Below are 14460 nucleotides of genomic sequence, written 5' to 3' on the forward strand. Positions count from 1 at the left end.
TAGTGTGTCACAGCGGATCCTTGCAGATCTTATCACAGCCTAAAATCATAAAAATCCAGCCTAAACACATAATTTAGCCAGCCTAAACACATCACGCATCTTAAGGTTTTAGAATTGAGAGCATCACTAGATTTAACTAATAACTGTGGAAGAGGAGACTAGTGCTGATATGAGTTGTATGCTCACTAAAAGTGCGTATTGCAATGTGGCATTCCCTTTTTTGGTGCAACACAGCTTTGTGGGAGAAAGGGAACATCCTGCCAGAGCATGGTTGCTGTTAGGTTTGGAGGTGTTGGTAGCGAGAGGTGGCCATTGTTGCTTGTGAGAGGGTGACTGTAGCTCACAAGTGACCCTTAATCATGTCCTTCAATTAGTAACCCTCTTTTACCTACCTACCTTAAATCCAAGTCGCAAACCTTTCAAGAAAAAAACCAATGCAAATAATTGTGACCCATCTTTTGCTGAGAGCTACTTCATGCAACACCTATTGAAATTGTTAGCAATATTCTTCTGTACACAAACAACTTGGTTATCGGAACAACCCCTTTTACAAACTTCATCTCAGTGACACAAAAAAAAACATATTACAAGGTGGGACATATGGGGCACACAACTAGCAAAGAGTTCATATAACAGTGATAGTGTAATGTTTCAAGCCAATCACAACAGATAACTAGCGCTCAACTCACTCTTGCCACACCAAACATTTTTGAGATTCCCACTCTGAACATGGACAACCTAGTCCTTGAAGCCTGTGTTAACCCCATATACTATTTGCATTTTACCCACTTACAAAACCATAGGTGTTCTGTATGCATTTACTTAACTAAGGAGGGTTTCAGTCCTCCCAAATAGCACAATGGTCCTCTATGTGAAGCCAAATGTCAAGAGATAACCAACACAGATGGGCACCCTTAATGCAATTAAGACACTCTTCTATCCTCATTCCTTTAAAGTAACTTTCGTTTATGAAACTAAATATACTTTCGGCAATGAAAGCATATTTCTAAAGAACTTTGCTAAGCCAGCGGGGTCCAAATGTGTTGAGTAAATACAGTATTAGTAAATGGGTGATAATATACCATATGGTGCTATCTTATCAAACAACCCTAATATATTGTTGAATATTTATCTTGGAATCCAAATATATCAAAAGAATATAATTAATTAGGACTTTTCCATTGTCATTGTCTTAGAATTATGTTGCATGTAAATTTCCAACAATTCTAAGACACAGAATCTTTCAATTGTGAAATGATACAGCATGCATTCTGCCAGCCAGGTATTGACTCATTCTCATGACTAGCTACCTACTAATTGATGATAAAGGATTGGATATACTGCATGCCTTGAAAAAGACCTAGCGTTGAAACAAAGGTTGGCAGGCAATTTACAATAAAGGACAATGGACAGGTCATGATTCATGACTTATGACAGTCGTTTGATATATTTGGATTCCTAGGTAAACATTTAACAATTTATCAGAATTGTGTTATAAGATGCTGCCGTGAGTTATACGATAATCCATTTTGTTGTACTGTAGATGAGACTTTGTAGAGAGTTCAGTATATACAGAGAGAAATCGCATCAAAATGTTCATCAATAATAATACAGATCCTCTAGATCCCTATTGACAAGTTTCATTCCTCCATTCTGACTGCAAGCATATCATTTATTATGGAGACTTTCTCTAAACGGCAGGCGTAGTGGTGAATATAGAGCCCTAGTCTATCATGAATGAACATATTCTTCTTACTTTCTTTAAACTCATGTACATTTCCCATAAACATTCTGTAGACACTCATTTATATATATATTTGCCTTTTTCCTCCACACTACTCAATGTAAGCGCTCACCTCATTGCAGGAGTGCCATGTTAGCTGTTGTACCTTGCCTCTTTTAACCAGAGACCCCCTTGAGCTTAATCTTTAGATTATTTGGCCTCACTCCTGGTCATGGGGATCGCTGGCAAAGAGGGCAGGAGACAGAGGTGTCATGGGACCCGTGGGGAGTGTGTTACCTCCAATGACTCTAGTTAAATATGATGGCTGGGAGCAGGCAGCATTCCAAGAGTCCTCATTTGTTTACCTCTCAAACTAGGGGGGTAATGCCAGTAGTTTTAAAAGCGATTCCAATTAAGTTGACATATGGCATTTCGTTTTTTCGGTTGGCAAATAACAGTCCGAAGGAGGGCAATCCTGTCCACATTGCTCTTCAGAGGATTGCTTATGCAGGTGGATCATGTGGGCAGACACGTACTACAGGAGACTTATATCCAAGATCGTTTTTCATGTATAGCAATAACATGATGAGGGGTTAAGGGTTCACCTTAGTTGATTCATCTTTGGACTTCCAGACAAGGAAAACTCATTTGGAACTATCTTTCAGATGTAATGTTCTCTGCCATAGAGGTGAATAAGTAAGGCTGCAAGGAAGATGACATCTCCTCCACCTACCCATTCCAGGGGCACATGTGGGGCAAAACTACTGCATGGACAAGGTCATTTGCAACTGAGTGTGAGAAAACGGACAGTATTCTCCCAGCCACTCCCTCTGGATCTTCTATTCAGGTGGCCATGGAAGGGCCATCACTTTTGGATCCCGACCTTGGGTTTGGACAAGTCAAGGAGGATCGCCTGAATGGAGAGTTACAGGGACTTGGAGAAGCGCGGCCTGCATTCTGCCAACCTGGTTCAGCAGAGTACACGTTCACAATGATGTCTGAGGGGCAAGTGGTGAGACCCTGACCTCAGAAGAAAGGACCTTGGCCGTGAGGCCAGCGTTGCGGGCTGCACACCCTAGGACCACAATCAAGTGGTGTAATTCGATAATTAAAGTTACTAAAACATTCTGGTCTGTTTTTCAAAAAGATTTTTTAATTCAACGTAATTATAAAGTAGATTTGTCTTCGATATACTTCAATAAGTTTCTTATAATAGCAGATATGTCACATAAATGGCCTATGCATTTCGGGTAATAATAACCTTCTTCGGGGCATGTGATTATAAATATTTGTGTGCCCATTGGTCACATTATCAACAGTATAAATGCAAAAAATATATCATTCAAAGCATAAATGTCATCAACAAGAGATGAAAAAAATGTTAAGGCAACCATACGGTACATCCGCATAGGTATAGCAGCGTTAACAATTCCAGAACATATCCATAAAGTGTATAGCACACACATATAGTCACATGTTTAAATTTCCCATAAAGGTATACATTACCCAGATTCCATTTGTGTAAAGTGTATCCCACAAATCACAAAGATGAAAAAATAATAAAAGGAAAGAGAAGGAAAAATGTACCGACATCATGAATGCAGTGCTTAATCACTCATAGTAAATAATCAATAGTACGAGATTTATATAATCTCAAAAAGACTACCTGTAGCTGCATCAATAACCTGTGACAAAAGCGCTACTGCTGTAACAAACATTCAATTCCACTGACGAAAGTCGCCGTGTGATTCATATGCGGTCAGCTTCTCTGCCTACAAAAAGATAACCCGTCTACGTTATCCCAAGAAATCTCTCATGCTGACATGCTTTCTTGAGAGCATCGTGCTCCACTTTCCCATTCATACATACTCATGCTAACTTACTTCTGGAGAGACTCCTCGGACTATGCTGGTGCCGAACGCGTTCACGTGCGTGCACAGCAAAGTCACTGCTTTGTTGTAAAATGGTTGCCGAGGCAACCGTTGCTAGTGTCCGGCAGCCATGTTGTGAAGTGTGAGCTTGCTCAAAAGCCTCTTGCAGAAGAGGCGGCCATGTTAACATGGAATGAGACTAACGCAGTTTGTGTTGATTGCAAATGTGAATGCCAAAGCAAACAGGTAAATGAAATGCATAGCGTACATATGCCAGGGCATTAAGTATTTAGAGATGCTCTGGTAGTAATAATGGATAAATGTATCCCTATGTTTCCCCATGTTCAAATAACGGATGACACGGAGGTGCATAGTAAATGCTCAGTCAAGTCAAGTAATCCTAAAGGAGAATTATAAATAGATGCATGAAATTAAACAAAAACATATATAAAATGTAGTGCTTACATGGAAGTCTAATGGTATAGACAAACAGAATACAAAATAAATAATAATTCGAGATAAAAATAGAAAAAATAGAAATAAAGAACAAAAAGTGCAACAAGAACAATAATTTACACCCCACAACCTATTTCAGAGGTAAAGATACATCAGGACATGCCCGTTATACAATGTCCATAGGTTTGAAAGAAAACCAATTAATTCATAAATAGCAGCTTAGATCCAGCTCTTCATTCATCCCTTCGGGAGCCATGGATCCCATTCTTTCATTCCACTGTGCTTCCTTCTGAGCTCTCAGTCTCTTCATATTGCAGGTCCGTCCCTTAGTGGATACAGCTTCTAGTATGGCAAATTTAAGTTGTGCAACTATGTATCCATTGTCATGAAAATGCCTAGCCACTGCTGATGTTCTATTGTTCAATCTGATGCACGATTTGTGCTTGCGCGCGGTTTCACCAACGTAGTACTGTGCACAAGGACACGTAATGGCATAAATAACGTTCTCTGATAAACATGTAGCATGTTGCTTCAATTTAATTTGTTCGCCTGTTCTAGGGTGGGATATGTGAGGTCCTTTAATTACGTTCTTACAATTCCCTCAACTCATGCATGGAAATGTGCCCGGATGTTTATCTGGTGTTCTCTGCTTGCCAAAATTTTATTATGAGTGTCGACTAATAGGTTTCGTAGATTATTGCTCTTCTGATATGCGAACATCAGATGATTTGTAAACAGTTCTTTTGTTCTGTTATCATTCTGTAGTATGCTCCATCACTTGAGGATACAGTCTTTAATTTGTCGACTCTGAATTGAATATTTGGTGACAAAAACCAACTCTGGACTATCTCGTTTTTGCTTTTTAGTTAACAATTGTGTGCGGTCATGTGTATTTGTTTTTACTCTGGCTACAAGAAGATCTTCCTCTGGGTAGCCTCTCTCCTGTAATTTCTTATGGAGTTTGGTCAATTCACTGTCACATTCTGTTGGAGCACTCACAATTCTTTTGATCCGTAGCATTTGGCCAAGAGGTAGGTTGCGCAGGATACTTGGTGGTTGAAAGCTCATTCTATGAAGAAGATTATTCCTGTCGGTGGGTTTGGTGTATAGTGTTGTTGAAATTCTCAGTGTTCAATATTTGTCTGTACATCAAGATAATGGACGTTGGGGTTACCCATTTTCATTGTAAATTGAATACGACTGTCAATGCTGTTAAAAAAAAACAGAAACTCCTCGAGTTCTTCATGACTACCTGTCCACACTCCAAAAACATCATCAATATAACGTATCCATTTTTTAGGTGATCTTTCAATCATGGATTATTAATGATGTGGGTAGTTTCAAAATCATACATAAAACAATTAGCATATGATGGTGCCATGGTGGCTCCCATGGCCATACCTAAGAGTCGGTTATAGTACATTCCATTATATTCAAAGCATGAGTGGGTGGCGATAAACTTCAATAATAGCATAAGGAATTCTTTGTTCGCTCCTATAGATCCTGTTTGTAACAAGAGTTTCTCAACTGCTTTCTGCCCTAAGTTGTGTGGGATACTTGTATATAGACTGGCCATGTCTATAGTAAATAAAGTGTTATCAGATGTTAATTCGATGTTATCCAGAATCTGAAGAAAATGAGTAGTATCCTTTGCATAGGTAGATGTTTGTTGTATCATCGGCTGAAGAAAGTTATCTATATGCGTCCCTAGTGGTTGCAGAATGCTTCCTGTAGCTGCTACGATAGGTCTTCCTGGAGGGTTATCGAGCTGCTCGTGTATCTTAGGTAAAGTATAAAGATGTGCCATTTTAGGGTAGGATGTCCATAAGTAAGTCTTCGTCTTATTGCTGATCCAATCATTCTCTAAAGCAGCCTCTAATAACTTTTCAAGAATATCCTTTGTAGGATCTTGAGTCAACAGTCTATATGTTGCATGATCTGATAATTGCCTCAGGCATTCTTGATTGTATTGTTCAGTGTCCTGTATGACTAATACGTCACCTTTATCAGCTGGTCTGACTGTTATTGTGTCTCTGAAAACAAATGTTTGATAAGAGATAGTTCTCCTCTACTTAGGTTATGTCTCTTCGGGGGATGGAATCTAATTTTCTTAAAATCATTGAGCACAATATTACGAAAAATGTCAATTGAGGGTACATTCACTGATGGACTAAATGTGCTTTTTGGTTTGAATTCGACGTACTCTGTTTCTGGTGGTATTTCCAGCTCTATGTTTCTTGTTTCTGCGAAAAAAGTCTTCAATTTCAACTTTCAAACTAGTTTGTTGAGCTCGACTTTGGTGTTGAACATGTTGCTGCTGTAGGTCGGGACAAATTTAAGTCCTTTCTCCAATGTTCTCACTTCCTTATTCGACAGCACTCTTGAAGAGACATTAACAACTAGCTTCGATTTGTCTGAAGCCGTGTCTTCATTCCTTGTTCTTTTCTTCTTTCCTCGCCTCTTCCTCATGACCCTAAAAAATCTCTCCTTTGCATGTTCAATGGTTGTTTGGGTCTTGTGTTGGTCCCGGACGTACTTGCTGGTCCATTATCTGTTCCTTGTTCTTCTGTTTCCGCAGTGTCTGATTCTGAACTGCTTTTGTCACTTGTCTGGTTATTAGTTCGTGCTCCTTGGTTCAAATATTTGTCCGCCCATGTGCACACTTCATTATTTAGATAGTCATAAGTATCCCTCTTAAACTTTCTTATTTGTCTTGCTTCTAAATCTTGTTTGTAGCTTTCAAGCTTGATGGTAATATCTTTCAATATCTCTGCAAAAGACTCAGCATTGGTAATACCTGTTATATCTTTTGATAGAGTTTCTATCTCTTTTTCTAGTTGCTCGATGTTTCCTGAAAGTTCTTTGATCGTGAGCAATATTAATACCCTGACCTCAACCATGCATTTCCTTCAGGAACTGCCTCTCAACGCAACGCTTCCCATGAGTTTCGTGGAGAATGTGAGAGAAACTCGGGGGCATGCATTTGGATGAGAGCGGAGCGGGAGAAAGACACAGACAGTAAAAGCGGCACGGTATTGCAAGGCGAGGAAAGTGTAAAAGCTGACTGCAAGAGTGAAGCAGAAAGTGTAAAGGCTAAAAGCACAGCTGAAAGCAAAGCGAAGCAGAAAGTATAAAAGTAAATGGAGCAAAAAGTAAAGCAAAAAGGAGATCAGTGCAGATGCGAGCAAAAGACTGATCGGAACGAGAGAAAGTTAAGAAAAGCACAGGAGTGCGAGTGGCCCGTAACAGGAGAAGAGTCAAGAAAAGGTGCCAGAAGCACAGAAGCACAATAAGAAAAGCAGGAATAAACAGTGCAAGTGTGCACGGAAAGGAAAGAAGAAGGAAAAGGGGTGTAGGAAGCATCCAAAGTGAAAGGAAGAAAACAAAGAGTGGGGAAAAGGATCTGAGTGTTAGCGCTCAGGAAAAGCAAAGAGCCTGGCATTTTTTTTTTTGTAAAAGCCTCCGATTCTCCAACATAAAAGGATGGTGTATGGAAAAGATTGTCAATAAGGAAAAGGCTCATCGTAACAAACTGAATTTGTGTTGTGAATTAGAGGGGCCAAAAGGGCACCCTATGAAATCAAGAAGGAACTGTCAGATATTAAGTTTTGTGTTTGTAAGCTGGAAGAGGACTAAGCTTGGCGGAAGGGAACCCTGAGAGGCCTATCAAAGAAAGCATCCTGATAAGTGATTTTGTGTTTGAAAGTTCGCAGGGGCCTGAACTTTGGGAAGGAAAGAGGCCCAACTAAGTTGAAGACTTGTTGGCTTTTTTTACAAGGCACCAAGTAAATGCCATATCCTCATCTGCAGCATACGCCACCAAACTTCTTATCGCGGCCAGACCCTACCTATCTGAAGATAGCTGGTTAACCATTGCACGGGTAGTGGTAGGCGCAAGGTTGGACTTCTTTAACGTCCTCTTCCCCGGCACATCCGCCCACAACATACACAAAGTAATAATATTTCAAAATAATGCTTTACGAGTTGCTTTAAACTTACCCAGACATGACCATATATCTGATGCCAGGAAAGCAGTACACTGGCTGCCTATTCGGCAAAGAATCCTCTTCAAGACACTTACAATTACACACGTGTTTATCAAAAAGGACCCCACCATATCTAGCCCAAAAAATTGTTATCCACCAAACAGGTAGGCCAACTAGAACCCCCTACACCCGCAGACTGGTACAACCAAAATTCAAGCGAATCAGAGCAGGAGGCTCAAGCTTCCCCGTCGTTGCTGCAAAACAATGGAACGCCCTCCCACAGCCACTAAGAGTAGAAGAATCCTACTGGGCCTTAAAACGTAGCTAGTTGCCTAAATATGCTCTCATCCTGCAATTGCTCGCTTAAATCACTCGCTTAAGTCTTGTGCTTCGAAACTGTTCACATCTCTGTAACCTATGAATGAACACTGCCATTATTGTACCCGCATGTTTACCTTATCATATGTACCTCTGTCTAAATATGAAATGAAGAACTATTCTGCCTACGGGCTCCATGTAAGTGCCCTGATGCTTGAGGGTTTGTGTGCGGTAAACAAATGAAATAAATAAAAATAAATAGTGTTGAAAGGATTGAAGTGTGGGGAAGGGAACCCCGAGAATCTTACAAAAGTAACTGTTACATTTTTTATCATGGTGTTTTGAAACTTGAATAAGCTGTAGCTTGGTGAAGGGAACCCCAAGGAACTCAAAGACAGTGAAGGTAGTTGGAATAACTACCAGGGCCCTGTGCAGAAGGTCTTACGATCATCCCTGTAGATTGAACTCATTTGTGTGACATTGACCAAACAGCACCTGGTGAGAAGACAACCTGAAACCAACTTTGGTTTCCCACTTTTTGTTGAACCGCTATTTCTCCTTTTTAAAAGATTTCCTATCTTAGGTTTAGACACAGACAGATTTTAATTTTGGACTATTAGACTACGGCGGCCATTAGAAAACATCAGTTAAGGGAATTACCCCTTTAGAGTTATGGCCAGTCAGGCATTACACCAACTCAGGAACCTTAGTAAATAAAGGTTTTCACCCTTTTGAGTCCGTCTCTCTTCATAGCAGGCCTGTCTCACATGAGGCACTGGAAACCAAGACCCTGCTACTGGAGCAGACAGAAGCCCACACGTGCCCTCTGCAAGTCTTCCTGTTTGGGAAGGGGTGAACAAGGTTCTAATATTGCCTCTGGAGACCTGCACTGGGTTTCCCAACAACTCAGAAGTCAACGGACAGCGCTGGGACCTGGTTCCAGCCCCAAAGGACTTGTGAGCTACACAGACCTAGCAATGGCCTGCCTGTCCCGATGTGCTCCTTGCCACATACCACTACTGCAACCGGTTCACCTGCCTGATGCCAAATACCCACTCCAGAAGTGCTTAGAAACCGGTCTCAATGCTGAGGAGCTCTAAAGATAAGAAGATTAGGTACTCGAAGAGGCCCTGTCCCCCTGGTCCACTTTAAAGGACCAGACTGGCTGTTAATCCACACTTCTCTAACATTTGTTTAAGATCTCATCATGAACTTTACATTCTGCTGCTGAAACCTTTGCCGCAGGGCCTCCTCTGTCTCCAAACCCAGAGTGCCCCTTCCATTTAAATTCTGCATTCTCTGTAGTTTCCCTTACAGGCAAGGACCAGTTGTGTGCATTTTTCAAATTTAATTAAAGATCCTATCTTTAGTTAACCTTTGTTTGACATTCTTTTATTTTGGTACTACTACTTTTATTTTTTTAAAGGTGTTTTTTTTAATCGCATCTTTATCAGTTCATACCTCCTCCATGCCATTAGGTTAAGGGGCGATACCCGTCAGGCTGTGCCCGTTTCAACTTTATGATTTGGATCACTGCTGGTTTAGTGATAGTGTGGGGCTGAGTAGATGCTTTAGCTACTACTCAGCCCAGTACTTTGTCTCGCCTTGAAACACTTGTGTATAGGCGCGTTATAAATGCCATATCATATCATAGCAGTAGCCATTTCATCACAGGGCCATTGGGCATGCTGGTAGGGGTACTGTTGATATTAACGTTATTAATAGCAACTTCCTCCCTGGAGACATCCTGGAGCTGAGCAAGCTGTGGCATATAGTGCCCTGTATAATTTGGTATCATACCACTAATGTAACTACCAGATAATTTTGGAAGAAGGAAAGTTTTCAGAGGTTTTCTGAAAGTACAATAACTTTCTTTAATTGGTGAAACAGGCCTAATTCCATAGTGTTACTGTCTGAGATGTAAATGATCTGGTGCTCCACTGTACTAGAAGATCTGTATGGGCATGAGAAGATTCAGATCTTTAGTCAACAAGACAGTTTGGGTTTTATATCTTTTGAAGGTATTGCACAAGAAGTTGGGGCTTTTAGAGTAATGCACAATTATTTAAAGGTCAGGCTTTCTGCAACTGGTATCCAGTACAATTGTTTCAAAGTGGCTAAAGTGGTTGAAGTATGGGCCTTACTGGGAAGTACAAGGAAGATTTTGGCAAGTGTTCTGCACTCCTTTTAGTCCTAGGATCATGTATTTGTGGAGTCCGAAATAGAATGAATTACTAAAATCAAGCCCAGCTGATACAAATGCATTGGCAAACCAGACTTGATGGATAAATGAAACAAAACGGTCAATAAGTGCTGAATTTGGGCAGAGGAGCAGAATACCCTGCTAATTTGCAGCATAAAAGAAACCCCACTGTCATTAGAAACCGCTAAATTTGTCACTTTACTCATAAATAGAAGAGAGGTCTCCAAAGCATCCACCCAAAAGGAGGGAGTTCCAGCCAGAAATATGGGATCCACAGGGCAGAAGCTCAATTTTAACAGTGTTTGATTTCAGGCAGTTTAGAACTATCCAAATACGGTGAGCCTCCCTGCCTGAAAACAACATTAGTGTAGATGGCGATGACATCCCATCCAGGTGCAGCAGGATTTGGCCACCATAAGCATAAAAGTAAAAAGACCTACCATGGGTATGTTCCATTTTTTTGTTGGAAGCCGAAGGTTACAATTCAAAACAGGTCAGATTATTGCTCTGTGGAGAACACTGCAGAGTATCTGCATCCCCAGCATTGTGCATAGGCAGCACCTGGGCACTGTGTGTTGGTATGTTTGTGAACATGTGTGCATATGAGTATATCTGCATACCTGTGAGGGCTGGTGATTCAGGCGGCATGGGGATAGATGGGTCGAGGAGATACTGACTGCAATATTTGGTGTTAATACTGGCGTCTTTCGACAATGGCCACACGACAAAAGTGTTAAAGGGTAGTGTTACAGGGCAATACTGGCATCTATTGGAACAACCAGCGTGACAGCAACTTCTTACAGTGGCCATACTAACATTATTGGGCACAGCAAAAGAAGTGTGTTCTTAAAGAGGCAATAGAGGCATTATTGGGGAAAGCAACATGAATGTGTTCCTATTATGGCAATACTGCCAGAGCAAGCATGAAAATATCTTCATATAGTTGCATTATTGGGCACAGAAAAATGACATTCTTATTACTGTGGCGAAACTGCCTATGTTGCATAGTCAGCATTATGTCTCCTTACCACCCTGGCAAGGCCTCAATCAAGGGGAAATGGTTGGCTGTAGCTTGCCTAGGGGGCGCTGAAATGCCTGGTGGGGCGGTTCTGCATGTGCCCTTCTAGTTCTACTCAATGCAAGGAGGACTTGACTGAAGGATTGTTTGTGACTTCATGAGATCTTAGGGCAGGCAATAGTCTGATGTAAGTTTAGTGACCCTGAGTTTTTAATGTCACAAAGGGACACAGTAATCCGTTTCCAACAGACCAAAAGCAAGACCCCTACCTTGCCTACATTCCAAAGTTCAGAAACAGCAAACTAGTGATACTGCATGCCCAAGCAGGGGTGGCTGGCCACCCTGAGGGGTGTTTTCACACTTCTGCTTAAACATTTGTTTGATGATCGATATGGCTTATAATGTAAAACTAATGTTTCAGGGCACTTCAGAGAGCATAACAGGTAATGACTGTTGTACTGATTGGTTGCAACGTGACCCGCTACATTTCCACTGACTCACATGGCGCTGAATACGAGACAAACCTAAAACAACAACCGTAAAATTCAATGACATCTTCTAGAAAAGAAGTGGACCACAGGGGGCAAAAGTCTGAACAAGACAGGGGGTGAGAAGGTTAGCTGTACAGATTCTTCTTTGTGAATGAAGCGGGCTGCTTGAAAACAGACAGCAGGGCCTAAATTGGACAAAAACAGTCCACAACACTGTGGAAATACCCACAACGGTCACGCACTGCCCAATATGCCATCAAGAACTGCCACAAAGCAGTGGACACTTTGCATGCAAAGCGCTCCCTCTATCTCTAGAGCCTCGCGCCTAGCTAAAGGCGCAGATGACATTTGCCGCCTATCAAAGCATGATAGATAAGTGTATTGATCAGGAAGGCGTTTAAATGAAATGTAGAACAAATACCTAACAACACCTTGCAGACAAAAGAGACTGTGAAGCAGAAAGTGTGAGGAATTGATCTCCAGTCAGAGGAGAAGCGTGTATGTAAAGTAAAGAGGAATGGCATGGCGTGATGGATGCTGCTGTCTTATCTCGCATCCTTTGCCAATATTTACCGGCTCCTCCTGGGCCCCCCAACCCCACCCCCGTCTCCCTAGTCCTCTTCTCACTTTTCGAAGCTCTTCTTTGTATCTGCATCAAACCATCTGCATTTGCATATTGGAGATGGCAGCTATAATGTGGCTATACGACTAATAGAAAGGGAATACAATTGTTGACAATATTCCAAATAGAAAGCATCAGATAAACGTATTATGTGGTACAGGCAGCTGTGGGCGGCTAGTTTAGGTTGACCAAAAGAAATGGTTTACGTCCGACAAAGTTTGGCTACCCAACATAGTTTTGCAAAGTGTGTTCATGCATTATTTCCTTAACTATGCTAGATATGAATATGAAATGAGCCCGTACCATACCCAGTCCTGATCCTAATATTGTGGAGTGGCAGGATATGGCCCATGTAGCAGTAGCACACATAAAGAAGTGGCTTATGGAAACATGGTTGTCAACCATCTAGTACATTTCTCTCATAGGTCTTTCCTATTTGGTATTTTCGAGATTAGTAGCCAAAACAGTACAGGCTTTTCTGCACCCACCAGGCTCTCATTTCATCTATGTATCACATATGGGTATATCCCCAATTGTTTTGTTGACGGGGGACCAGTTACACTAGGGGACAATACAACAAATACATAAATGGCAACTGGTTACCCATCCCTATGCTTTGGAGCCTTTAGTATGACTGTGTTTTGCAGGTCTCATTGAGTTTACTCTCTTTTCTGAAATTTAATATACAGAAACCTAAATTAGGCTATATGCTATCGTGCTTGTACATTCATTTCAACATTTTGCTTTTTTCATTTTTCAAAACGTTTTTGCCAAGACATTTTCACAATCTGTCTCATTGGGCCATGTCCCCACTTATTCAGTGTGTGCTGTAATAACTGGCGCGCGATATCTACTAGCCACCCTACCTTTCTGGGTCTCCTCGTACAGAAATTGTACACAACGCGCAGAATTCAAAAGACACATTAAGGATCTAGCTAAACGTCTAAAACAGCACGGTTATCCATCTAAAATAATACACTTGGCACAAAAAAGAGCACAACACACTGAACATGAAAGATGGCTGATGCCACAGGAGAAAATTGTATTAGATAAAATGGCTTGCACAACCACCTTCCATCCAATACGTAATGACCTAAGAAGAACCATTTTGAAGAACTGGCACATTGTACAGATACCCGATTTCAAGCCAGCAAAACCAAGGTTTGGTTCCAACAGACAAAAATATCAGAGAGATGCATTGGTCCACACTTATGAAGACCCGTAGTAAATAGGTGTACAACAGACAGCATTATGGGATTGGGCCACTTCTGGTGTGGTAGATGTTCTGTATGTAACCTGACTAACAACATGAAAATAGTTGACTTGTATGGACTAACGTGACGTTTGAATACTTTCACAAAATGTAGGACCCAATGGGCAACATATGGTATCAAATGTCCCTGTAATCTGCTCTACATTGGTAAAACCAAACAGGAGGTTAGATAACGTATATGCGAAAATCGATCCTGTTTAAAAAAACAAGTAGATGACAAACCAATGAGTATTTTGTGAAATTGAAACATAAGCCATCTGAAATGCTATGGTTTGTGATCCAGACCATCGCAGAACCCACCAGAGAAGGTGACCGAGATCTTATGCTAAGGAAGGCAGAACAAAAATGGATTTTTAAACTGGACACAGTTAACAAAGGCCTCAACACCCACATAGAGTGGGCCTTGTTTATGTACCAGCCCCCTAAAAAAATGGGAATAGTGGGAGTTCTGTGCTAGCAGAATGATGAAATGCTGTCCAACATGCAAACAGCTAGTGCG

General features: G+C 41.1%; 1 protein-coding gene across 3 annotated transcripts in view; it reads right to left on the reverse strand.

Annotated features, from left to right (window-relative positions):
- Positions 1-14460, reverse strand: part of LIFR (LIF receptor subunit alpha) — a 624070-nt gene that overhangs the window by 219344 nt on the left and 390266 nt on the right. The window lies entirely within an intron of this gene.

The sequence above is a fragment of the Ambystoma mexicanum genome, chromosome 6p, assembly GCF_040938575.1.
Source record: "Ambystoma mexicanum isolate Mex_15411 chromosome 6p, UKY_AmexF1_1, whole genome shotgun sequence".
Taxonomy (NCBI): domain Eukaryota; kingdom Metazoa; phylum Chordata; class Amphibia; order Caudata; family Ambystomatidae; genus Ambystoma; species Ambystoma mexicanum.